This window comes from Aphelocoma coerulescens, chromosome 9, assembly GCF_041296385.1.
Source record: "Aphelocoma coerulescens isolate FSJ_1873_10779 chromosome 9, UR_Acoe_1.0, whole genome shotgun sequence".
Classification (NCBI taxonomy): Eukaryota; Metazoa; Chordata; class Aves; order Passeriformes; family Corvidae; genus Aphelocoma; species Aphelocoma coerulescens.
In genome coordinates, this window is record NC_091023.1 from 1127140 (window position 1) to 1145794 (window position 18655).

An 18655-nucleotide genomic window follows, 5' to 3' on the forward strand; every position below is an offset into this window, starting at 1 on the left:
GGGCATTGGGGCAGGGCAGGAAGGCGCTGGTGTGTGCTGGAGAGCGCTGCTGTGGGGCTGAGGGGTGCCTACGGCCATACCACCCTGAGACTGCCCGATATCGTCTGATCTCGGAAGCTAAGCAGGGTCGGGCCCGGTTAGTACTTGGATGGGAGACCGCCTGGGAATACCGGGTGCTGTAGGCTTCTTTTGCTGGGTCCTGGGCTCTGGGCCAGAGGTGCCTTGTTTTGCTTGGGCAGCGGTGCCAAGGAGCTCAAGGGCGAGGGTGGCTCATGGGGCTTGCATGGCTTGCGTGGCTCTGGGTCCGGCTGCAGGTTCTGTTGTTGCCGAGGGCAGGGCAGAGCTGGTGGCCATGACTGTTAGTCCTCGCATAGTTGGCGTGGCGGGAAAAGCTTGAGTGGCTTGTATGGCTCTGGGTCTGGCTGCCGGTTGGGTTGTTGCCGACAGTGGCGCTGGCGGCCGTGTGCCGGGTGCGGGGGGCATTGGGGCAGGGCAGGAAGGCGCTGGTGTGTGCTGGAGAGCGCTGCTGTGGGGCTGAGGGGTGCCTACGGCCATACCACCCTGAGAACGCCCGATCTCGTCTGATCTCGGAAGCTAAGCAGGGTCGGGCCCGGTTAGTACTTGGATGGGAGACCGCCTGGGAATACCAGGTGCTGTAGGCTTCTTTTGCTGGGTCCTGGGCTCTGGGCCAGAGGTGCCTTGTTTTGCTTGGGCAGCGGTGCCAAGGAGCTCAAGGGCGAGGGTGGCTCATGGGGCTTGCATGGCTTGCGTGGCTCTGGGTCCGGCTGCAGGTTCTGTTGCTGCCGAGGGCAGGGCAGAGCTGGTGGCCATGACTGTTAGTCCTCACATAGTTGGCGTGGCTGGAAAAGCTTGAGTGGCTTGTGTGGTGTTCGGTCTGGCTGCTGGTTGGGTTGTTGCCGACAGTGGCGCTGGCGGCCGTGTGCCGGGTGCGGGGGGCATTGGGGCAGGGCAGGAAGGCGCTGGTGTGTGCTGGAGAGCGCTGCTGTGGGGCTGAGGGGTGCCTACGGCCATACCACCCTGAGAACGCCCGATCTCGTCTGATCTCGGAAGCTAAGCAGGGTCGGGCCCGGTTAGTACTTGGATGGGAGACCGCCTGGGAATACCGGGTGCTGTAGGCTTCTTTTGCTGGGTCCTGGGCTCTGGGCCAGAGGTGCCTTGTTTTGCTTGGGCAGCGGTGCCAAGGAGCACAAGGGCGAGGGTGGCTCATGGGGCTTGCATGGCTTGCGTGGCTCTGGATCTGGCTGCAGGTTCCCTTGTTTCCGAGGGCAGGGAAGAGCTGGTGGCCATGACTGTTAGTCCTCGCATAGTTGGCGTGGCGGGAAAAGCTTGAGTGGCTTGTATGGCTCTGGGTCTGGCTGCAGGTTGGGTTGTTGCCGACAGTGGCGCTGGCGGCCGTGTGCCGGGTGCGGGGGGCATTGGGGCAGGGCAGGAAGGCGCTGGTGTGTGCTGGAGAGCGCTGCTGTGGGGCTGAGGGGTGCCTACGGCCATACCACCCTGAGAACGCCCGATATCGTCTGATCTCGGAAGCTAAGCAGGGTCGGGCCCGGTTAGTACTTGGATGGGAGACCGCCTGGGAATACCGGGTGCTGTAGGCTTCTTTTGCTGGGTCCTGGGCTCTGGGCCAGAGGTGCCTTGTTTTGCTTGGGCAGCGGTGCCAAGGAGCACAAGGGGGAGGGTGGCTCATGGGGCTTGCATGGCTTGCGTGGCTCTGGGTCCGGCTGCAGGTTCTGTTGTTTCCGAGGTCAGGGCAGAGCTGGTGGCCATGACTGTTAGTCCTCACATAGTTGGCGTGGCTGGAAAAGCTTGAGTGGCTTGTATGGCTCTGGGTCTGGCTGCAGGTTGGGTTGTTGCCGACAGTGGCGCTGGCGGCCGTGTGCCGGGTGCGGGGGGCATTGGGGCAGGGCAGGAAGGCGCTGGTGTGTGCTGGAGAGCGCTGCTGTGGGGCTGAGGGGTGCCTACGGCCATACCACCCTGAGAACGCCCGATCTCGTCTGATCTCGGAAGCTAAGCAGGGTCGGGCCCGGTTAGTACTTGGATGGGAGACCGCCTGGGAATACCGGGTGCTGTAGGCTTCTTTTGCTGGGTCCTGGGCTCTGGGCCAGAGGTGCCTTGTTTTGCTTGGGCAGCGGTGCCAAGGAGCACAAGGGCGAGGGTGGCTCATGGGGCTTGCATGGCTTGCGTGGCTCTGGATCTGGCTGCAGGTTCCCTTGTTTCCGAGGGCAGGGAAGAGCTGGTGGCCATGACTGTTAGTCCTCGCATAGTTGGCGTGGCGGGAAAAGCTTGAGTGGCTTGTATGGCTCTGGGTCTGGCTGCAGGTTGGGTTGTTGCCGACAGTGGCGCTGGCGGCCGTGTGCCGGGTGCGGGGGGCATTGGGGCAGGGCAGGAAGGCGCTGGTGTGTGCTGGAGAGCGCTGCTGTGGGGCTGAGGGGTGCCTACGGCCATACCACCCTGAGAACGCCCGATATCGTCTGATCTCGGAAGCTAAGCAGGGTCGGGCCCGGTTAGTACTTGGATGGGAGACCGCCTGGGAATACCGGGTGCTGTAGGCTTCTTTTGCTGGGTCCTGGGCTCTGGGCCAGAGGTGCCTTGTTTTGCTTGGGCAGCGGTGCCAAGGAGCACAAGGGCGAGGGTGGCTCATGGGGCTTGCATGGCTTGCGTGGCTCTGGATCTGGCTGCAGGTTCCCTTGTTTCCGAGGGCAGGGAAGAGCTGGTGGCCATGACTGTTAGTCCTCGCATAGTTGGCGTGGCGGGAAAAGCTTGAGTGGCTTGTATGGCTCTGGGTCTGGCTGCAGGTTGGGTTGTTGCCGACAGTGGCGCTGGCGGCCGTGTGCCGGGTGCGGGGGGCATTGGGGCAGGGCAGGAAGGCGCTGGTGTGTGCTGGAGAGCGCTGCTGTGGGGCTGAGGGGTGCCTACGGCCATACCACCCTGAGAACGCCCGATCTCGTCTGATCTCGGAAGCTAAGCAGGGTCGGGCCCGGTTAGTACTTGGATGGGAGACCGCCTGGGAATACCGGGTGCTGTAGGCTTCTTTTGCTGGGTCCTGGGCTCTGGGCCAGAGGTGCCTTGTTTTGCTTGGGCAGCGGTGCCAAGGAGCACAAGGGGGAGGGTGGCTCATGGGGCTTGCATGGCTTGCGTGGCTCTGGATCTGGCTGCAGGTTCCCTTGTTTCCGAGGGCAGGGAAGAGCTGGTGGCCATGACTGTTAGTCCTCGCATAGTTGGCGTGGCGGGAAAAGCTTGAGTGGCTTGTATGGCTCTGGGTCTGGCTGCAGGTTGGGTTGTTGCCGACAGTGGCGCTGGCGGCCGTGTGCCGGGTGCGGGGGGCATTGGGGCAGGGCAGGAAGGCGCTGGTGTGTGCTGGAGAGCGCTGCTGTGGGGCTGAGGGGTGCCTACGGCCATACCACCCTGAGAACGCCCGATCTCGTCTGATCTCGGAAGCTAAGCAGGGTCGGGCCCGGTTAGTACTTGGATGGGAGACCGCCTGGGAATACCGGGTGCTGTAGGCTTCTTTTGCTGGGTTCTGGGCTCTGGGCCAGAGGTGCCTTGTTTTGCTTGGGCAGCGGTGCCAAGGAGCACAAGGGGGAGGGTGGCTCATGGGGCTTGCATGGCTTGCGTGGCTCTGGATCTGGCTGCAGGTTCCCTTGTTTCCGAGGGCAGGGAAGAGCTGGTGGCCATGACTGTTAGTCCTCGCATAGTTGGCGTGGCGGGAAAAGCTTGAGTGGCTTGTATGGCTCTGGGTCTGGCTGCAGGTTGGGTTGTTGCCGACAGTGGCGCTGGCGGCCGTGTGCCGGGTGCGAGGAGCATTGGGGCAGGGCAGGAAGGCGCTGGTGTGTGCTGGAGAGCGCTGCTGTGGGGCTGAGGGGTGCCTACGGCTATACCACCCTGAGAACGCCCGATCTCGTCTGATCTCAGAAGCTAAGCAGGGTCGGGCCCGGTTAGTACTTGGATGGGAGACCGCCTGGGAATACCGGGTGCTGTAGGCTTCTTTTGCTGGGTCCTGGGCTCTGGGCCAGAGGTGCCTTGTTTTGCTTGGGCAGCGGTGCCAAGGAGCACAAGGGCGAGGGTGGCTCATGGGGCTTGCATGGCTTGCGTGGCTCTGGATCTGGCTGCAGGTTCCCTTGTTTCCGAGGGCAGGGAAGAGCTGGTGGCCATGACTGTTAGTCCTCGCATAGTTGGCGTGGCGGGAAAAGCTTGAGTGGCTTGTATGGCTCTGGGTCTGGCTGCAGGTTGGGTTGTTGCCGACAGTGGCGCTGGCGGCCGTGTGCCGGGTGCGGGGGGCATTGGGGCAGGGCAGGAAGGCGCTGGTGTGTGCTGGAGAGCGCTGCTGTGGGGCTGAGGGGTGCCTACGGCCATACCACCCTGAGAACGCCCGATCTCGTCTGATCTCGGAAGCTAAGCAGGGTCGGGCCCGGTTAGTACTTGGATGGGAGACCGCCTGGGAATACCGGGTGCTGTAGGCTTCTTTTGCTGGGTCCTGGGCTCTGGGCCAGAGGTGCCTTGTTTTGCTTGGGCAGCGGTGCCAAGGAGCACAAGGGCGAGGGTGGCTCATGGGGCTTGCATGGCTTGCGTGGCTCTGGATCTGGCTGCAGGTTCCCTTGTTTCCGAGGGCAGGGAAGAGCTGGTGGCCATGACTGTTAGTCCTCGCATAGTTGGCATGGCGGGCAAAGCTTGAGTGGCTTGTATGGCTCTGGGTCTGGCTGCAGGTTGGGTTGTTGCCGACAGTGGCGCTGGCGGCCGTGTGCCGGGTGCGAGGAGCATTGGGGCAGGGCAGGAAGGCGCTGGTGTGTGCTGGAGAGCGCTGCTGTGGGGCTGAGGGGTGCCTACGGCCATACCACCCTGAGAACACCCGATCTCGTCTGATCTCGGAAGCTAAGCAGGGTCGGGCCCGGTTAGTACTTGGATGGGAGACCGCCTGGGAATACCGGGTGCTGTAGGCTTCTTTTGCTGGGTCCTGGGCTCTGGGCCAGAGGTGCCTTGTTTTGCTTGGGCAGCGGTGCCAAGGAGCTCAAGGGCGAGGGTGGCTCATGGGGCTTGCATGGCTTGCGTGGCTCTGGGTCCGGCTGCAGGTTCTGTTGTTGCCGAGGGCAGGGCAGAGCTGGTGGCCATGACTGTTAGTCCTCACATAGTTGGCGTGGCTGGAAAAGCTTGAGTGGCTTGTGTGGTGTTCGGTCTGGCTGCAGGTTGGGTTGTTGCCAACAGTGGCGCTGGCGGCCGTGTGCCGGGTGCGGGGGGCATTGGGGCAGGGCAGGAAGGCGCTGGTGTGTGCTGGAGAGCGCTGCTGTGGGGCTGAGGGGTGCCTACGGCCATACCACCCTGAGAACGCCCGATATCGTCTGATCTCGGAAGCTAAGCAGGGTCGGGCCCGGTTAGTACTTGGATGGGAGACCGCCTGGGAATACCGGGTGCTGTAGGCTTCTTTTGCTGGGTCCTGGGCTCTGGGCCAGAGGTGCCTTGTTTTGCTTGGGCAGCGGTGCCAAGGAGCACAAGGGGGAGGGTGGCTCATGGGGCTTGCATGGCTTGCGTGGCTCTGGGTCCGGCTGCAGGTTCTGTTGTTTCCGAGGTCAGGGCAGAGCTGGTGGCCATGACTGTTAGTCCTCACATAGTTGGCGTGGCTGGAAAAGCTTGAGTGGCTTGTATGGCTCTGGGTCTGGCTGCAGGTTGGGTTGTTGCCGACAGTGGCGCTGGCGGCCGTGTGCCGGGTGCAGGGGGCATTGGGGCAGGGCAGGAAGGCGCTGGTGTGTGCTGGAGAGCGCTGCTGTGGGGCTGAGGGGTGCCTACGGCCATACCACCCTGAGACTGCCCGATATCGTCTGATCTCGGAAGCTAAGCAGGGTCGGGCCCGGTTAGTACTTGGATGGGAGACCGCCTGGGAATACCGGGTGCTGTAGGCTTCTTTTGCTGGGTCCTGGGCTCTGGGCCAGAGGTGCCTTGTTTTGCTTGGGCAGCGGTGCCAAGGAGCTCAAGGGCGAGGGTGGCTCATGGGGCTTGCATGGCTTGCGTGGCTCTGGGTCCGGCTGCAGGTTCTGTTGTTGCCGAGGGCAGGGCAGAGCTGGTGGCCATGACTGTTAGTCCTCGCATAGTTGGCGTGGCGGGAAAAGCTTGAGTGGCTTGTATGGCTCTGGGTCTGGCTGCCGGTTGGGTTGTTGCCGACAGTGGCGCTGGCGGCCGTGTGCCGGGTGCGGGGGGCATTGGGGCAGGGCAGGAAGGCGCTGGTGTGTGCTGGAGAGCGCTGCTGTGGGGCTGAGGGGTGCCTACGGCCATACCACCCTGAGAACGCCCGATCTCGTCTGATCTCGGAAGCTAAGCAGGGTCGGGCCCGGTTAGTACTTGGATGGGAGACCGCCTGGGAATACCGGGTGCTGTAGGCTTCTTTTGCTGGGTCCTGGGCTCTGGGCCAGAGGTGCCTTGTTTTGCTTGGGCAGCGGTGCCAAGGAGCTCAAGGGCGAGGGTGGCTCATGGGGCTTGCATGGCTTGCGTGGCTCTGGGTCCGGCTGCAGGTTCTGTTGCTGCCGAGGGCAGGGCAGAGCTGGTGGCCATGACTGTTAGTCCTCACATAGTTGGCGTGGCTGGAAAAGCTTGAGTGGCTTGTGTGGTGTTCGGTCTGGCTGCTGGTTGGGTTGTTGCCGACAGTGGCGCTGGCGGCCGTGTGCCGGGTGCGGGGGGCATTGGGGCAGGGCAGGAAGGCGCTGGTGTGTGCTGGAGAGCGCTGCTGTGGGGCTGAGGGGTGCCTACGGCCATACCACCCTGAGAACGCCCGATCTCGTCTGATCTCGGAAGCTAAGCAGGGTCGGGCCCGGTTAGTACTTGGATGGGAGACCGCCTGGGAATACCGGGTGCTGTAGGCTTCTTTTGCTGGGTCCTGGGCTCTGGGCCAGAGGTGCCTTGTTTTGCTTGGGCAGCGGTGCCAAGGAGCACAAGGGCGAGGGTGGCTCATGGGGCTTGCATGGCTTGCGTGGCTCTGGATCTGGCTGCAGGTTCCCTTGTTTCCGAGGGCAGGGAAGAGCTGGTGGCCATGACTGTTAGTCCTCGCATAGTTGGCGTGGCGGGAAAAGCTTGAGTGGCTTGTATGGCTCTGGGTCTGGCTGCAGGTTGGGTTGTTGCCGACAGTGGCGCTGGCGGCCGTGTGCCGGGTGCGGGGGGCATTGGGGCAGGGCAGGAAGGCGCTGGTGTGTGCTGGAGAGCGCTGCTGTGGGGCTGAGGGGTGCCTACGGCCATACCACCCTGAGAACGCCCGATCTCGTCTGATCTCGGAAGCTAAGCAGGGTCGGGCCCGGTTAGTACTTGGATGGGAGACCGCCTGGGAATACCGGGTGCTGTAGGCTTCTTTTGCTGGGTCCTGGGCTCTGGGCCAGAGGTGCCTTGTTTTGCTTGGGCAGCGGTGCCAAGGAGCTCAAGGGCGAGGGTGGCTCATGGGGCTTGCATGGCTTGCGTGGCTCTGGGTCCGGCTGCAGGTTCTGTTGTTTCCGAGGTCAGGGCAGAGCTGGTGGCCATGACTGTTAGTCCTCGCATAGTTGGCGTGGCTGGAAAAGCTTGAGTGGCTTGTGTGGTGTTCGGTCTGGCTGCAGGTTGGGTTGTTGCCGACAGTGGCGCTGGCGGCCGTGTGCCGGGTGCGGGGGGCATTGGGGCAGGGCAGGAAGGCGCTGGTGTGTGCTGGAGAGCGCTGCTGTGGGGCTGAGGGGTGCCTACGGCCATACCACCCTGAGAACGCCCGATCTCGTCTGATCTCGGAAGCTAAGCAGGGTCGGGCCCGGTTAGTACTTGGATGGGAGACCGCCTGGGAATACCGGGTGCTGTAGGCTTCTTTTGCTGGGTCCTGGGCTCTGGGCCAGAGGTGCCTTGTTTTGCTTGGGCAGCGGTGCCAAGGAGCACAAGGGCGAGGGTGGCTCATGGGGCTTGCATGGCTTGCGTGGCTCTGGATCTGGCTGCAGGTTCCCTTGTTTCCGAGGGCAGGGAAGAGCTGGTGGCCATGACTGTTAGTCCTCGCATAGTTGGCGTGGCGGGAAAAGCTTGAGTGGCTTGTATGGCTCTGGGTCTGGCTGCAGGTTGGGTTGTTGCCGACAGTGGCGCTGGCGGCCGTGTGCCGGGTGCGGGGGGCATTGGGGCAGGGCAGGAAGGCGCTGGTGTGTGCTGGAGAGCGCTGCTGTGGGGCTGAGGGGTGCCTACGGCCATACCACCCTGAGAACGCCCGATCTCGTCTGATCTCGGAAGCTAAGCAGGGTCGGGCCCGGTTAGTACTTGGATGGGAGACCGCCTGGGAATACCGGGTGCTGTAGGCTTCTTTTGCTGGGTCCTGGGCTCTGGGCCAGAGGTGCCTTGTTTTGCTTGGGCAGCGGTGCCAAGGAGCTCAAGGGCGAGGGTGGCTCATGGGGCTTGCATGGCTTGCGTGGCTCTGGGTCCGGCTGCAGGTTCTGTTGTTTCCGAGGTCAGGGCAGAGCTGGTGGCCATGACTGTTAGTCCTCGCATAGTTGGCGTGGCTGGAAAAGCTTGAGTGGCTTGTGTGGTGTTCGGTCTGGCTGCAGGTTGGGTTGTTGCCAACAGTGGCGCTGGCGGCCGTGTGCCGGGTGCGGGGGGCATTGGGGCAGGGCAGGAAGGCGCTGGTGTGTGCTGGAGAGCGCTGCTGTGGGGCTGAGGGGTGCCTACGGCCATACCACCCTGAGAACGCCCGATATCGTCTGATCTCGGAAGCTAAGCAGGGTCGGGCCCGGTTAGTACTTGGATGGGAGACCGCCTGGGAATACCGGGTGCTGTAGGCTTCTTTTGCTGGGTCCTGGGCTCTGGGCCAGAGGTGCCTTGTTTTGCTTGGGCAGCGGTGCCAAGGAGCACAAGGGGGAGGGTGGCTCATGGGGCTTGCATGGCTTGCGTGGCTCTGGGTCCGGCTGCAGGTTCTGTTGTTTCCGAGGTCAGGGCAGAGCTGGTGGCCATGACTGTTAGTCCTCACATAGTTGGCGTGGCTGGAAAAGCTTGAGTGGCTTGTATGGCTCTGGGTCTGGCTGCAGGTTGGGTTGTTGCCGACAGTGGCGCTGGCGGCCGTGTGCCGGGTGCGGGGGGCATTGGGGCAGGGCAGGAAGGCGCTGGTGTGTGCTGGAGAGCGCTGCTGTGGGGCTGAGGGGTGCCTACGGCCATACCACCCTGAGAACGCCCGATCTCGTCTGATCTCGGAAGCTAAGCAGGGTCGGGCCCGGTTAGTACTTGGATGGGAGACCGCCTGGGAATACCGGGTGCTGTAGGCTTCTTTTGCTGGGTCCTGGGCTCTGGGCCAGAGGTGCCTTGTTTTGCTTGGGCAGCGGTGCCAAGGAGCACAAGGGCGAGGGTGGCTCATGGGGCTTGCATGGCTTGCGTGGCTCTGGATCTGGCTGCAGGTTCCCTTGTTTCCGAGGGCAGGGAAGAGCTGGTGGCCATGACTGTTAGTCCTCGCATAGTTGGCGTGGCGGGAAAAGCTTGAGTGGCTTGTATGGCTCTGGGTCTGGCTGCAGGTTGGGTTGTTGCCGACAGTGGCGCTGGCGGCCGTGTGCCGGGTGCGGGGGGCATTGGGGCAGGGCAGGAAGGCGCTGGTGTGTGCTGGAGAGCGCTGCTGTGGGGCTGAGGGGTGCCTACGGCCATACCACCCTGAGAACGCCCGATCTCGTCTGATCTCGGAAGCTAAGCAGGGTCGGACCCGGTTAGTACTTGGATGGGAGACCGCCTGGGAATACCGGGTGCTGTAGGCTTCTTTTGCTGGGTCCTGGGCTCTGGGCCAGAGGTGCCTTGTTTTGCTTGGGCAGCGGTGCCAAGGAGCTCAAGGGCGAGGGTGGCTCATGGGGCTTGCATGGCTTGCGTGGCTCTGGGTCCGGCTGCAGGTTCTGTTGCTGCCGAGGGCAGGGCAGAGCTGGTGGCCATGACTGTTAGTCCTCACATAGAGAGCGTGGCTGGAAAAGCTTGAGTGGCTTGTGTGGTGTTCGGTCTGGCTGCTGGTTGGGTTGTTGCCGACAGTGGCGCTGGCGGCCGTGTGCCGGGTGCGGGGGGCATTGGGGCAGGGCAGGAAGGCGCTGGTGTGTGCTGGAGAGCGCTGCTGTGGGGCTGAGGGGTGCCTACGGCCATACCACCCTGAGAACGCCCGATCTCGTCTGATCTCGGAAGCTAAGCAGGGTCGGGCCCGGTTAGTACTTGGATGGGAGACCGCCTGGGAATACCGGGTGCTGTAGGCTTCTTTTGCTGGGTCCTGGGCTCTGGGCCAGAGGTGCCTTGTTTTGCTTGGGCAGCGGTGCCAAGGAGCACAAGGGGGAGGGTGGCTCATGGGGCTTGCATGGCTTGCGTGGCTCTGGGTCCGGCTGCAGGTTCTGTTGTTTCCGAGGTCAGGGCAGAGCTGGTGGCCATGACTGTTAGTCCTCACATAGTTGGCGTGGCTGGAAAAGCTTGAGTGGCTTGTATGGCTCTGGGTCTGGCTGCAGGTTGGGTTGTTGCCGACAGTGGCGCTGGCGGCCGTGTGCCGGGTGCGGGGGGCATTGGGGCAGGGCAGGAAGGCGCTGGTGTGTGCTGGAGAGCGCTGCTGTGGGGCTGAGGGGTGCCTACGGCCATACCACCCTGAGAACGCCCGATCTCGTCTGATCTCGGAAGCTAAGCAGGGTCGGGCCCGGTTAGTACTTGGATGGGAGACCGCCTGGGAATACCGGGTGCTGTAGGCTTCTTTTGCTGGGTCCTGGGCTCTGGGCCAGAGGTGCCTTGTTTTGCTTGGGCAGCGGTGCCAAGGAGCACAAGGGGGAGGGTGGCTCATGGGGCTTGCATGGCTTGCGTGGCTCTGGATCTGGCTGCAGGTTCCCTTGTTTCCGAGGGCAGGGAAGAGCTGGTGGCCATGACTGTTAGTCCTCGCATAGTTGGCGTGGCGGGAAAAGCTTGAGTGGCTTGTATGGCTCTGGGTCTGGCTGCAGGTTGGGTTGTTGCCGACAGTGGCGCTGGCGGCCGTGTGCCGGGTGCGGGGGGCATTGGGGCAGGGCAGGAAGGCGCTGGTGTGTGCTGGAGAGCGCTGCTGTGGGGCTGAGGGGTGCCTACGGCCATACCACCCTGAGAACGCCCGATCTCGTCTGATCTCGGAAGCTAAGCAGGGTCGGACCCGGTTAGTACTTGGATGGGAGACCGCCTGGGAATACCGGGTGCTGTAGGCTTCTTTTGCTGGGTCCTGGGCTCTGGGCCAGAGGTGCCTTGTTTTGCTTGGGCAGCGGTGCCAAGGAGCTCAAGGGCGAGGGTGGCTCATGGGGCTTGCATGGCTTGCGTGGCTCTGGGTCCGGCTGCAGGTTCTGTTGCTGCCGAGGGCAGGGCAGAGCTGGTGGCCATGACTGTTAGTCCTCACATAGTTGGCGTGGCTGGAAAAGCTTGAGTGGCTTGTGTGGTGTTCGGTCTGGCTGCTGGTTGGGTTGTTGCCGACAGTGGCGCTGGCGGCCGTGTGCCGGGTGCGGGGGGCATTGGGGCAGGGCAGGAAGGCGCTGGTGTGTGCTGGAGAGCGCTGCTGTGGGGCTGAGGGGTGCCTACGGCCATACCACCCTGAGAACGCCCGATCTCGTCTGATCTCGGAAGCTAAGCAGGGTCGGGCCCGGTTAGTACTTGGATGGGAGACCGCCTGGGAATACCGGGTGCTGTAGGCTTCTTTTGCTGGGTCCTGGGCTCTGGGCCAGAGGTGCCTTGTTTTGCTTGGGCAGCGGTGCCAAGGAGCACAAGGGGGAGGGTGGCTCATGGGGCTTGCATGGCTTGCGTGGCTCTGGGTCCGGCTGCAGGTTCTGTTGTTTCCGAGGTCAGGGCAGAGCTGGTGGCCATGACTGTTAGTCCTCACATAGTTGGCGTGGCTGGAAAAGCTTGAGTGGCTTGTATGGCTCTGGGTCTGGCTGCAGGTTGGGTTGTTGCCGACAGTGGCGCTGGCGGCCGTGTGCCGGGTGCGGGGGGCATTGGGGCAGGGCAGGAAGGCGCTGGTGTGTGCTGGAGAGCGCTGCTGTGGGGCTGAGGGGTGCCTACGGCCATACCACCCTGAGAACGCCCGATCTCGTCTGATCTCGGAAGCTAAGCAGGGTCGGGCCCGGTTAGTACTTGGATGGGAGACCGCCTGGGAATACCGGGTGCTGTAGGCTTCTTTTGCTGGGTCCTGGGCTCTGGGCCAGAGGTGCCTTGTTTTGCTTGGGCAGCGGTGCCAAGGAGCACAAGGGCGAGGGTGGCTCATGGGGCTTGCATGGCTTGCGTGGCTCTGGATCTGGCTGCAGGTTCCCTTGTTTCCGAGGGCAGGGAAGAGCTGGTGGCCATGACTGTTAGTCCTCGCATAGTTGGCGTGGCGGGAAAAGCTTGAGTGGCTTGTATGGCTCTGGGTCTGGCTGCAGGTTGGGTTGTTGCCGACAGTGGCGCTGGCGGCCGTGTGCCGGGTGCGGGGGGCATTGGGGCAGGGCAGGAAGGCGCTGGTGTGTGCTGGAGAGCGCTGCTGTGGGGCTGAGGGGTGCCTACGGCCATACCACCCTGAGAACGCCCGATATCGTCTGATCTCGGAAGCTAAGCAGGGTCGGGCCCGGTTAGTACTTGGATGGGAGACCGCCTGGGAATACCGGGTGCTGTAGGCTTCTTTTGCTGGGTCCTGGGCTCTGGGCCAGAGGTGCCTTGTTTTGCTTGGGCAGCGGTGCCAAGGAGCACAAGGGCGAGGGTGGCTCATGGGGCTTGCATGGCTTGCATGGCTCTGGATCTGGCTGCAGGTTCCCTTGTTTCCGAGGGCAGGGAAGAGCTGGTGGCCATGACTGTTAGTCCTCGCATAGTTGGCGTGGCGGGAAAAGCTTGAGTGGCTTGTATGGCTCTGGGTCTGGCTGCAGGTTGGGTTGTTGCCGACAGTGGCGCTGGCGGCCGTGTGCCGGGTGCGGGGGGCATTGGGGCAGGGCAGGAAGGCGCTGGTGTGTGCTGGAGAGCGCTGCTGTGGGGCTGAGGGGTGCCTACGGCCATACCACCCTGAGAACGCCCGATCTCGTCTGATCTCGGAAGCTAAGCAGGGTCGGGCCCGGTTAGTACTTGGATGGGAGACCGCCTGGGAATACCGGGTGCTGTAGGCTTCTTTTGCTGGGTCCTGGGCTCTGGGCCAGAGGTGCCTTGTTTTGCTTGGGCAGCGGTGCCAAGGAGCTCAAGGGCGAGGGTGGCTCATGGGGCTTGCATGGCTTGCGTGGCTCTGGGTCCGGCTGCAGGTTCTGTTGTTTCCGAGGTCAGGGCAGAGCTGGTGGCCATGACTGTTAGTCCTCGCATAGTTGGCGTGGCTGGAAAAGCTTGAGTGGCTTGTGTGGTGTTCGGTCTGGCTGCAGGTTGGGTTGTTGCCAACAGTGGCGCTGGCGGCCGTGTGCCGGGTGCGGGGGGCATTGGGGCAGGGCAGGAAGGCGCTGGTGTGTGCTGGAGAGCGCTGCTGTGGGGCTGAGGGGTGCCTACGGCCATACCACCCTGAGAACGCCCGATCTCGTCTGATCTCGGAAGCTAAGCAGGGTCGGGCCCGGTTAGTACTTGGATGGGAGACCGCCTGGGAATACCGGGTGCTGTAGGCTTCTTTTGCTGGGTCCTGGGCTCTGGGCCAGAGGTGCCTTGTTTTGCTTGGGCAGCGGTGCCAAGGAGCACAAGGGCGAGGGTGGCTCATGGGGCTTGCATGGCTTGCGTGGCTCTGGGTCCGGCTGCAGGTTCTGTTGTTTCCGAGGTCAGGGCAGAGCTGGTGGCCATGACTGTTAGTCCTCACATAGTTGGCGTGGCTGGAAAAGCTTGAGTGGCTTGTATGGCTCTGGGTCTGGCTGCAGGTTGGGTTGTTGCCGACAGTGGCGCTGGCGGCCGTGTGCCGGGTGCGGGGGGCATTGGGGCAGGGCAGGAAGGCGCTGGTGTGTGCTGGAGAGCGCTGCTGTGGGGCTGAGGGGTGCCTACGGCCATACCACCCTGAGAACGCCCGATCTCGTCTGATCTCGGAAGCTAAGCAGGGTCGGGCCCGGTTAGTACTTGGATGGGAGACCGCCTGGGAATACCGGGTGCTGTAGGCTTCTTTTGCTGGGTCCTGGGCTCTGGGCCAGAGGTGCCTTGTTTTGCTTGGGCAGCGGTGCCAAGGAGCACAAGGGCGAGGGTGGCTCATGGGGCTTGCATGGCTTGCGTGGCTCTGGATCTGGCTGCAGGTTCCCTTGTTTCCGAGGGCAGGGAAGAGCTGGTGGCCATGACTGTTAGTCCTCGCATAGTTGGCGTGGCGGGAAAAGCTTGAGTGGCTTGTATGGCTCTGGGTCTGGCTGCAGGTTGGGTTGTTGCCGACAGTGGCGCTGGCGGCCGTGTGCCGGGTGCGGGGGGCATTGGGGCAGGGCAGGAAGGCGCTGGTGTGTGCTGGAGAGCGCTGCTGTGGGGCTGAGGGGTGCCTACGGCCATACCACCCTGAGAACGCCCGATCTCGTCTGATCTCGGAAGCTAAGCAGGGTCGGACCCGGTTAGTACTTGGATGGGAGACCGCCTGGGAATACCGGGTGCTGTAGGCTTCTTTTGCTGGGTCCTGGGCTCTGGGCCAGAGGTGCCTTGTTTTGCTTGGGCAGCGGTGCCAAGGAGCTCAAGGGCGAGGGTGGCTCATGGGGCTTGCATGGCTTGCGTGGCTCTGGGTCCGGCTGCAGGTTCTGTTGCTGCCGAGGGCAGGGCAGAGCTGGTGGCCATGACTGTTAGTCCTCACATAGAGAGCGTGGCTGGAAAAGCTTGAGTGGCTTGTGTGGTGTTCGGTCTGGCTGCTGGTTGGGTTGTTGCCGACAGTGGCGCTGGCGGCCGTGTGCCGGGTGCGGGGGGCATTGGGGCAGGGCAGGAAGGCGCTGGTGTGTGCTGGAGAGCGCTGCTGTGGGGCTGAGGGGTGCCTACGGCCATACCACCCTGAGAACGCCCGATCTCGTCTGATCTCGGAAGCTAAGCAGGGTCGGGCCCGGTTAGTACTTGGATGGGAGACCGCCTGGGAATACCGGGTGCTGTAGGCTTCTTTTGCTGGGTCCTGGGCTCTGGGCCAGAGGTGCCTTGTTTTGCTTGGGCAGCGGTGCCAAGGAGCACAAGGGGGAGGGTGGCTCATGGGGCTTGCATGGCTTGCGTGGCTCTGGGTCCGGCTGCAGGTTCTGTTGTTTCCGAGGTCAGGGCAGAGCTGGTGGCCATGACTGTTAGTCCTCACATAGTTGGCGTGGCTGGAAAAGCTTGAGTGGCTTGTATGGCTCTGGGTCTGGCTGCAGGTTGGGTTGTTGCCGACAGTGGCGCTGGCGGCCGTGTGCCGGGTGCGGGGGGCATTGGGGCAGGGCAGGAAGGCGCTGGTGTGTGCTGGAGAGCGCTGCTGTGGGGCTGAGGGGTGCCTACGGCCATACCACCCTGAGAACGCCCGATCTCGTCTGATCTCGGAAGCTAAGCAGGGTCGGGCCCGGTTAGTACTTGGATGGGAGACCGCCTGGGAATACCGGGTGCTGTAGGCTTCTTTTGCTGGGTCCTGGGCTCTGGGCCAGAGGTGCCTTGTTTTGCTTGGGCAGCGGTGCCAAGGAGCACAAGGGCGAGGGTGGCTCATGGGGCTTGCATGGCTTGCGTGGCTCTGGATCTGGCTGCAGGTTCCCTTGTTTCCGAGGGCAGGGAAGAGCTGGTGGCCATGACTGTTAGTCCTCGCATAGTTGGCGTGGCGGGAAAAGCTTGAGTGGCTTGTATGGCTCTGGGTCTGGCTGCAGGTTGGGTTGTTGCCGACAGTGGCGCTGGCGGCCGTGTGCCGGGTGCGGGGGGCATTGGGGCAGGGCAGGAAGGCGCTGGTGTGTGCTGGAGAGCGCTGCTGTGGGGCTGAGGGGTGCCTACGGCCATACCACCCTGAGAACGCCCGATCTCGTCTGATCTCGGAAGCTAAGCAGGGTCGGACCCGGTTAGTACTTGGATGGGAGACCGCCTGGGAATACCGGGTGCTGTAGGCTTCTTTTGCTGGGTCCTGGGCTCTGGGCCAGAGGTGCCTTGTTTTGCTTGGGCAGCGGTGCCAAGGAGCTCAAGGGCGAGGGTGGCTCATGGGGCTTGCATGGCTTGCGTGGCTCTGGGTCCGGCTGCAGGTTCTGTTGCTGCCGAGGGCAGGGCAGAGCTGGTGGCCATGACTGTTAGTCCTCACATAGTTGGCGTGGCTGGAAAAGCTTGAGTGGCTTGTGTGGTGTTCGGTCTGGCTGCTGGTTGGGTTGTTGCCGACAGTGGCGCTGGCGGCCGTGTGCCGGGTGCGGGGGGCATTGGGGCAGGGCAGGAAGGCGCTGGTGTGTGCTGGAGAGCGCTGCTGTGGGGCTGAGGGGTGCCTACGGCCATACCACCCTGAGAACGCCCGATCTCGTCTGATCTCGGAAGCTAAGCAGGGTCGGGCCCGGTTAGTACTTGGATGGGAGACCGCCTGGGAATACCGGGTGCTGTAGGCTTCTTTTGCTGGGTCCTGGGCTCTGGGCCAGAGGTGCCTTGTTTTGCTTGGGCAGCGGTGCCAAGGAGCACAAGGGGGAGGGTGGCTCATGGGGCTTGCATGGCTTGCGTGGCTCTGGGTCCGGCTGCAGGTTCTGTTGTTTCCGAGGTCAGGGCAGAGCTGGTGGCCATGACTGTTAGTCCTCACATAGTTGGCGTGGCTGGAAAAGCTTGAGTGGCTTGTATGGCTCTGGGTCTGGCTGCAGGTTGGGTTGTTGCCGACAGTGGCGCTGGCGGCCGTGTGCCGGGTGCGGGGGGCATTGGGGCAGGGCAGGAAGGCGCTGGTGTGTGCTGGAGAGCGCTGCTGTGGGGCTGAGGGGTGCCTACGGCCATACCACCCTGAGAACGCCCGATCTCGTCTGATCTCGGAAGCTAAGCAGGGTCGGGCCCGGTTAGTACTTGGATGGGAGACCGCCTGGGAATACCGGGTGCTGTAGGCTTCTTTTGCTGGGTCCTGGGCTCTGGGCCAGAGGTGCCTTGTTTTGCTTGGGCAGCGGTGCCAAGGAGCACAAGGGCGAGGGTGGCTCATGGGGCTTGCATGGCTTGCGTGGCTCTGGATCTGGCTGCAGGTTCCCTTGTTTCCGAGGGCAGGGAAGAGCTGGTGGCCATGACTGTTAGTCCTCGCATAGTTGGCGTGGCGGGAAAAGCTTGAGTGGCTTGTATGGCTCTGGGTCTGGCTGCAGGTTGGGTTGTTGCCGACAGTGGCGCTGGCGGCCGTGTGCCGGGTGCGGGGGGCATTGGGGCAGGGCAGGAAGGCGCTGGTGTGTGCTGGAGAGCGCTGCTGTGGGGCTGAGGGGTGCCTACGGCCATACCACCCTGAGAACGCCCGATCTCGTCTGATCTCGGAAGCTAAGCAGGGTCGGGCCCGGTTAGTACTTGGATGGGAGACCGCCTGGGAATACCGGGTGCTGTAGGCTTCTTTTGCTGGGTCCTGGGCTCTGGGCCAGAGGTGCCTTGTTTTGCTTGGGCAGCGGTGCCAAGGAGCACAAGGGCGAGGGTGGCTCATGGGGCTTGCATGGCTTGCGTGGCTCTGGATCTGGCTGCAGGTTCCCTTGTTTCCGAGGGCAGGGAAGAGCTGGTGGCCATGACTGTTAGTCCTCGCATAGTTGGCGTGGCGGGAAAAGCTTGAGTGGCTTGTATGGCTCTGGGTCTGGCTGCAGGTTGGGTTGTTGCCGACAGTGGCGCTGGCGGCCGTGTGCCGGGTGCGGGGGGCATTGGGGCAGGGCAGGAAGGCGCTGGTGTGTGCTGGAGAGCGCTGCTGTGGGGCTGAGGGGTGCCTACGGCCATACCACCCTGAGAACGCCCGATCTCGTCTGATCTCGGAAGCTAAGCAGGGTCGGGCCCGGTTAGTACTTGGATGGGAGACCGCCTGGGAATACCGGGTGCTGTAGGCTTCTTTTGCTGGGTCCTGGGCTCTGGGCCAGAGGTGCCTTGTTTTGCTTGGGCAGCGGTGCCAAGGAGCACAAGGGGGAGGGTGGCTCATGGGGCTTGCATGGCTTGCGTGGCTCTGGGTCCGGCTGCAGGTTCTGTTGTTTCCGAGGTCAGGGCAGAGCTGGTGGCCATGACTGTTAGTCCTCACATAGTTGGCGTGGCTGGAAAAGCTTGAGTGGCTTGTATGGCTCTGGGTCTGGCTGCAGGTTGGGTTGTTGCCGACAGTGGCGCTGGCGGCCGTGTGCCGGGTGCGGGGGGCATTGGGGCAGGGCAGGAAGGCGCTGGTGTGTGCTGGAGAGCGCTGCTGTGGGGCTGAGGGGTGCCTACGGCCATACCACCCTGAGAACGCCCGATCTCGTCTGATCTCGGAAGCTAAGCAGGGTCGGGCCCGGTTAGTACTTGGATGGGAGACCGCCTGGGAATACCGGGTGCTGTAGGCTTCTTTTGCTGGGTCCTGGGCTCTGGGCCAGAGGTGCCTTGTTTTGCTTGGGCAGCGGTGCCAAGGAGCACAAGGGGGAGGGTGGCTCATGGGGCTTGCATGGCTTGCGTGGCTCTGGATCTGGCTGCAGGTTCCCTTGTTTCCGAGGGCAGGGAAGAGCTGGTGGCCATGACTGTTAGTCCTCGCATAGTTGGCGTGGCGGGAAAAGCTTGAGTGGCTTGTATGGCTCTGGGTCTGGCTGCAGGTTGGGTTGTTGCCGACAGTGGCGCTGGCGGCCGTGTGCCGGGTGCGGGGGGCATTGGGGCAGGGCAGGAAGGCGCTGGTGTGTGCTGGAGAGCGCTGCTG

The 18655-nt window shown here is 63.3% G+C and overlaps 39 non-coding genes across 39 annotated transcripts; all 39 read left to right on the forward strand.

The window, feature by feature from the left end:
* The first annotated feature begins 66 nt into the window (after positions 1 to 66).
* Positions 67 to 185, forward strand: LOC138115715 (5S ribosomal RNA). The gene has a single exon (XR_011153626.1). It is a non-coding gene; the product is annotated as a 5S ribosomal RNA (ribosomal RNA).
* Positions 186 to 543: 358 nt separating this feature from the next.
* Positions 544 to 662, forward strand: LOC138115869 (5S ribosomal RNA). The gene has a single exon (XR_011153772.1). It is a non-coding gene; the product is annotated as a 5S ribosomal RNA (ribosomal RNA).
* Positions 663 to 1020: 358 nt separating this feature from the next.
* LOC138115058 (5S ribosomal RNA) lies at positions 1021 to 1139 on the forward strand. The gene has a single exon (XR_011152971.1). It is a non-coding gene; the product is annotated as a 5S ribosomal RNA (ribosomal RNA).
* A 358-nt stretch (positions 1140 to 1497) lies between these two features.
* On the forward strand, positions 1498 to 1616 carry LOC138115641 (5S ribosomal RNA). The gene has a single exon (XR_011153552.1). It is a non-coding gene; the product is annotated as a 5S ribosomal RNA (ribosomal RNA).
* Positions 1617 to 1974: 358 nt separating this feature from the next.
* On the forward strand, positions 1975 to 2093 carry LOC138115059 (5S ribosomal RNA). The gene has a single exon (XR_011152972.1). It is a non-coding gene; the product is annotated as a 5S ribosomal RNA (ribosomal RNA).
* Positions 2094 to 2451: 358 nt separating this feature from the next.
* On the forward strand, positions 2452 to 2570 carry LOC138115642 (5S ribosomal RNA). The gene has a single exon (XR_011153553.1). It is a non-coding gene; the product is annotated as a 5S ribosomal RNA (ribosomal RNA).
* A 358-nt stretch (positions 2571 to 2928) lies between these two features.
* Positions 2929 to 3047, forward strand: LOC138115060 (5S ribosomal RNA). The gene has a single exon (XR_011152973.1). It is a non-coding gene; the product is annotated as a 5S ribosomal RNA (ribosomal RNA).
* A 358-nt stretch (positions 3048 to 3405) lies between these two features.
* Positions 3406 to 3524, forward strand: LOC138115061 (5S ribosomal RNA). Its single transcript, XR_011152974.1, has one exon. It is a non-coding gene; the product is annotated as a 5S ribosomal RNA (ribosomal RNA).
* Positions 3525 to 3882: 358 nt separating this feature from the next.
* LOC138115527 (5S ribosomal RNA) lies at positions 3883 to 4001 on the forward strand. The gene has a single exon (XR_011153438.1). It is a non-coding gene; the product is annotated as a 5S ribosomal RNA (ribosomal RNA).
* Positions 4002 to 4359: 358 nt separating this feature from the next.
* Positions 4360 to 4478, forward strand: LOC138115062 (5S ribosomal RNA). Its single transcript, XR_011152975.1, has one exon. It is a non-coding gene; the product is annotated as a 5S ribosomal RNA (ribosomal RNA).
* A 358-nt stretch (positions 4479 to 4836) lies between these two features.
* LOC138115811 (5S ribosomal RNA) lies at positions 4837 to 4955 on the forward strand. The gene has a single exon (XR_011153717.1). It is a non-coding gene; the product is annotated as a 5S ribosomal RNA (ribosomal RNA).
* A 358-nt stretch (positions 4956 to 5313) lies between these two features.
* LOC138115643 (5S ribosomal RNA) lies at positions 5314 to 5432 on the forward strand. The gene has a single exon (XR_011153554.1). It is a non-coding gene; the product is annotated as a 5S ribosomal RNA (ribosomal RNA).
* Positions 5433 to 5790: 358 nt separating this feature from the next.
* Positions 5791 to 5909, forward strand: LOC138115716 (5S ribosomal RNA). Its single transcript, XR_011153627.1, has one exon. It is a non-coding gene; the product is annotated as a 5S ribosomal RNA (ribosomal RNA).
* A 358-nt stretch (positions 5910 to 6267) lies between these two features.
* Positions 6268 to 6386, forward strand: LOC138115063 (5S ribosomal RNA). The gene has a single exon (XR_011152976.1). It is a non-coding gene; the product is annotated as a 5S ribosomal RNA (ribosomal RNA).
* A 358-nt stretch (positions 6387 to 6744) lies between these two features.
* Positions 6745 to 6863, forward strand: LOC138115065 (5S ribosomal RNA). Its single transcript, XR_011152978.1, has one exon. It is a non-coding gene; the product is annotated as a 5S ribosomal RNA (ribosomal RNA).
* A 358-nt stretch (positions 6864 to 7221) lies between these two features.
* LOC138115066 (5S ribosomal RNA) lies at positions 7222 to 7340 on the forward strand. Its single transcript, XR_011152979.1, has one exon. It is a non-coding gene; the product is annotated as a 5S ribosomal RNA (ribosomal RNA).
* Positions 7341 to 7698: 358 nt separating this feature from the next.
* On the forward strand, positions 7699 to 7817 carry LOC138115067 (5S ribosomal RNA). Its single transcript, XR_011152980.1, has one exon. It is a non-coding gene; the product is annotated as a 5S ribosomal RNA (ribosomal RNA).
* Positions 7818 to 8175: 358 nt separating this feature from the next.
* Positions 8176 to 8294, forward strand: LOC138115068 (5S ribosomal RNA). Its single transcript, XR_011152981.1, has one exon. It is a non-coding gene; the product is annotated as a 5S ribosomal RNA (ribosomal RNA).
* A 358-nt stretch (positions 8295 to 8652) lies between these two features.
* LOC138115644 (5S ribosomal RNA) lies at positions 8653 to 8771 on the forward strand. The gene has a single exon (XR_011153555.1). It is a non-coding gene; the product is annotated as a 5S ribosomal RNA (ribosomal RNA).
* A 358-nt stretch (positions 8772 to 9129) lies between these two features.
* Positions 9130 to 9248, forward strand: LOC138115069 (5S ribosomal RNA). Its single transcript, XR_011152982.1, has one exon. It is a non-coding gene; the product is annotated as a 5S ribosomal RNA (ribosomal RNA).
* A 358-nt stretch (positions 9249 to 9606) lies between these two features.
* Positions 9607 to 9725, forward strand: LOC138115341 (5S ribosomal RNA). Its single transcript, XR_011153253.1, has one exon. It is a non-coding gene; the product is annotated as a 5S ribosomal RNA (ribosomal RNA).
* A 358-nt stretch (positions 9726 to 10083) lies between these two features.
* On the forward strand, positions 10084 to 10202 carry LOC138115070 (5S ribosomal RNA). Its single transcript, XR_011152983.1, has one exon. It is a non-coding gene; the product is annotated as a 5S ribosomal RNA (ribosomal RNA).
* Positions 10203 to 10560: 358 nt separating this feature from the next.
* Positions 10561 to 10679, forward strand: LOC138115071 (5S ribosomal RNA). Its single transcript, XR_011152984.1, has one exon. It is a non-coding gene; the product is annotated as a 5S ribosomal RNA (ribosomal RNA).
* Positions 10680 to 11037: 358 nt separating this feature from the next.
* On the forward strand, positions 11038 to 11156 carry LOC138115342 (5S ribosomal RNA). The gene has a single exon (XR_011153254.1). It is a non-coding gene; the product is annotated as a 5S ribosomal RNA (ribosomal RNA).
* Positions 11157 to 11514: 358 nt separating this feature from the next.
* LOC138115072 (5S ribosomal RNA) lies at positions 11515 to 11633 on the forward strand. Its single transcript, XR_011152985.1, has one exon. It is a non-coding gene; the product is annotated as a 5S ribosomal RNA (ribosomal RNA).
* Positions 11634 to 11991: 358 nt separating this feature from the next.
* On the forward strand, positions 11992 to 12110 carry LOC138115073 (5S ribosomal RNA). The gene has a single exon (XR_011152986.1). It is a non-coding gene; the product is annotated as a 5S ribosomal RNA (ribosomal RNA).
* A 358-nt stretch (positions 12111 to 12468) lies between these two features.
* LOC138115645 (5S ribosomal RNA) lies at positions 12469 to 12587 on the forward strand. The gene has a single exon (XR_011153556.1). It is a non-coding gene; the product is annotated as a 5S ribosomal RNA (ribosomal RNA).
* Positions 12588 to 12945: 358 nt separating this feature from the next.
* Positions 12946 to 13064, forward strand: LOC138115074 (5S ribosomal RNA). Its single transcript, XR_011152987.1, has one exon. It is a non-coding gene; the product is annotated as a 5S ribosomal RNA (ribosomal RNA).
* Positions 13065 to 13422: 358 nt separating this feature from the next.
* LOC138115076 (5S ribosomal RNA) lies at positions 13423 to 13541 on the forward strand. The gene has a single exon (XR_011152989.1). It is a non-coding gene; the product is annotated as a 5S ribosomal RNA (ribosomal RNA).
* Positions 13542 to 13899: 358 nt separating this feature from the next.
* Positions 13900 to 14018, forward strand: LOC138115077 (5S ribosomal RNA). The gene has a single exon (XR_011152990.1). It is a non-coding gene; the product is annotated as a 5S ribosomal RNA (ribosomal RNA).
* Positions 14019 to 14376: 358 nt separating this feature from the next.
* LOC138115343 (5S ribosomal RNA) lies at positions 14377 to 14495 on the forward strand. The gene has a single exon (XR_011153255.1). It is a non-coding gene; the product is annotated as a 5S ribosomal RNA (ribosomal RNA).
* A 358-nt stretch (positions 14496 to 14853) lies between these two features.
* LOC138115078 (5S ribosomal RNA) lies at positions 14854 to 14972 on the forward strand. Its single transcript, XR_011152991.1, has one exon. It is a non-coding gene; the product is annotated as a 5S ribosomal RNA (ribosomal RNA).
* A 358-nt stretch (positions 14973 to 15330) lies between these two features.
* Positions 15331 to 15449, forward strand: LOC138115079 (5S ribosomal RNA). The gene has a single exon (XR_011152992.1). It is a non-coding gene; the product is annotated as a 5S ribosomal RNA (ribosomal RNA).
* A 358-nt stretch (positions 15450 to 15807) lies between these two features.
* On the forward strand, positions 15808 to 15926 carry LOC138115344 (5S ribosomal RNA). Its single transcript, XR_011153257.1, has one exon. It is a non-coding gene; the product is annotated as a 5S ribosomal RNA (ribosomal RNA).
* Positions 15927 to 16284: 358 nt separating this feature from the next.
* LOC138115080 (5S ribosomal RNA) lies at positions 16285 to 16403 on the forward strand. Its single transcript, XR_011152993.1, has one exon. It is a non-coding gene; the product is annotated as a 5S ribosomal RNA (ribosomal RNA).
* Positions 16404 to 16761: 358 nt separating this feature from the next.
* LOC138115081 (5S ribosomal RNA) lies at positions 16762 to 16880 on the forward strand. Its single transcript, XR_011152994.1, has one exon. It is a non-coding gene; the product is annotated as a 5S ribosomal RNA (ribosomal RNA).
* Positions 16881 to 17238: 358 nt separating this feature from the next.
* On the forward strand, positions 17239 to 17357 carry LOC138115082 (5S ribosomal RNA). Its single transcript, XR_011152995.1, has one exon. It is a non-coding gene; the product is annotated as a 5S ribosomal RNA (ribosomal RNA).
* Positions 17358 to 17715: 358 nt separating this feature from the next.
* LOC138115083 (5S ribosomal RNA) lies at positions 17716 to 17834 on the forward strand. The gene has a single exon (XR_011152996.1). It is a non-coding gene; the product is annotated as a 5S ribosomal RNA (ribosomal RNA).
* Positions 17835 to 18192: 358 nt separating this feature from the next.
* LOC138115084 (5S ribosomal RNA) lies at positions 18193 to 18311 on the forward strand. Its single transcript, XR_011152997.1, has one exon. It is a non-coding gene; the product is annotated as a 5S ribosomal RNA (ribosomal RNA).
* The last annotated feature ends 344 nt before the right edge of the window (positions 18312 to 18655 follow it).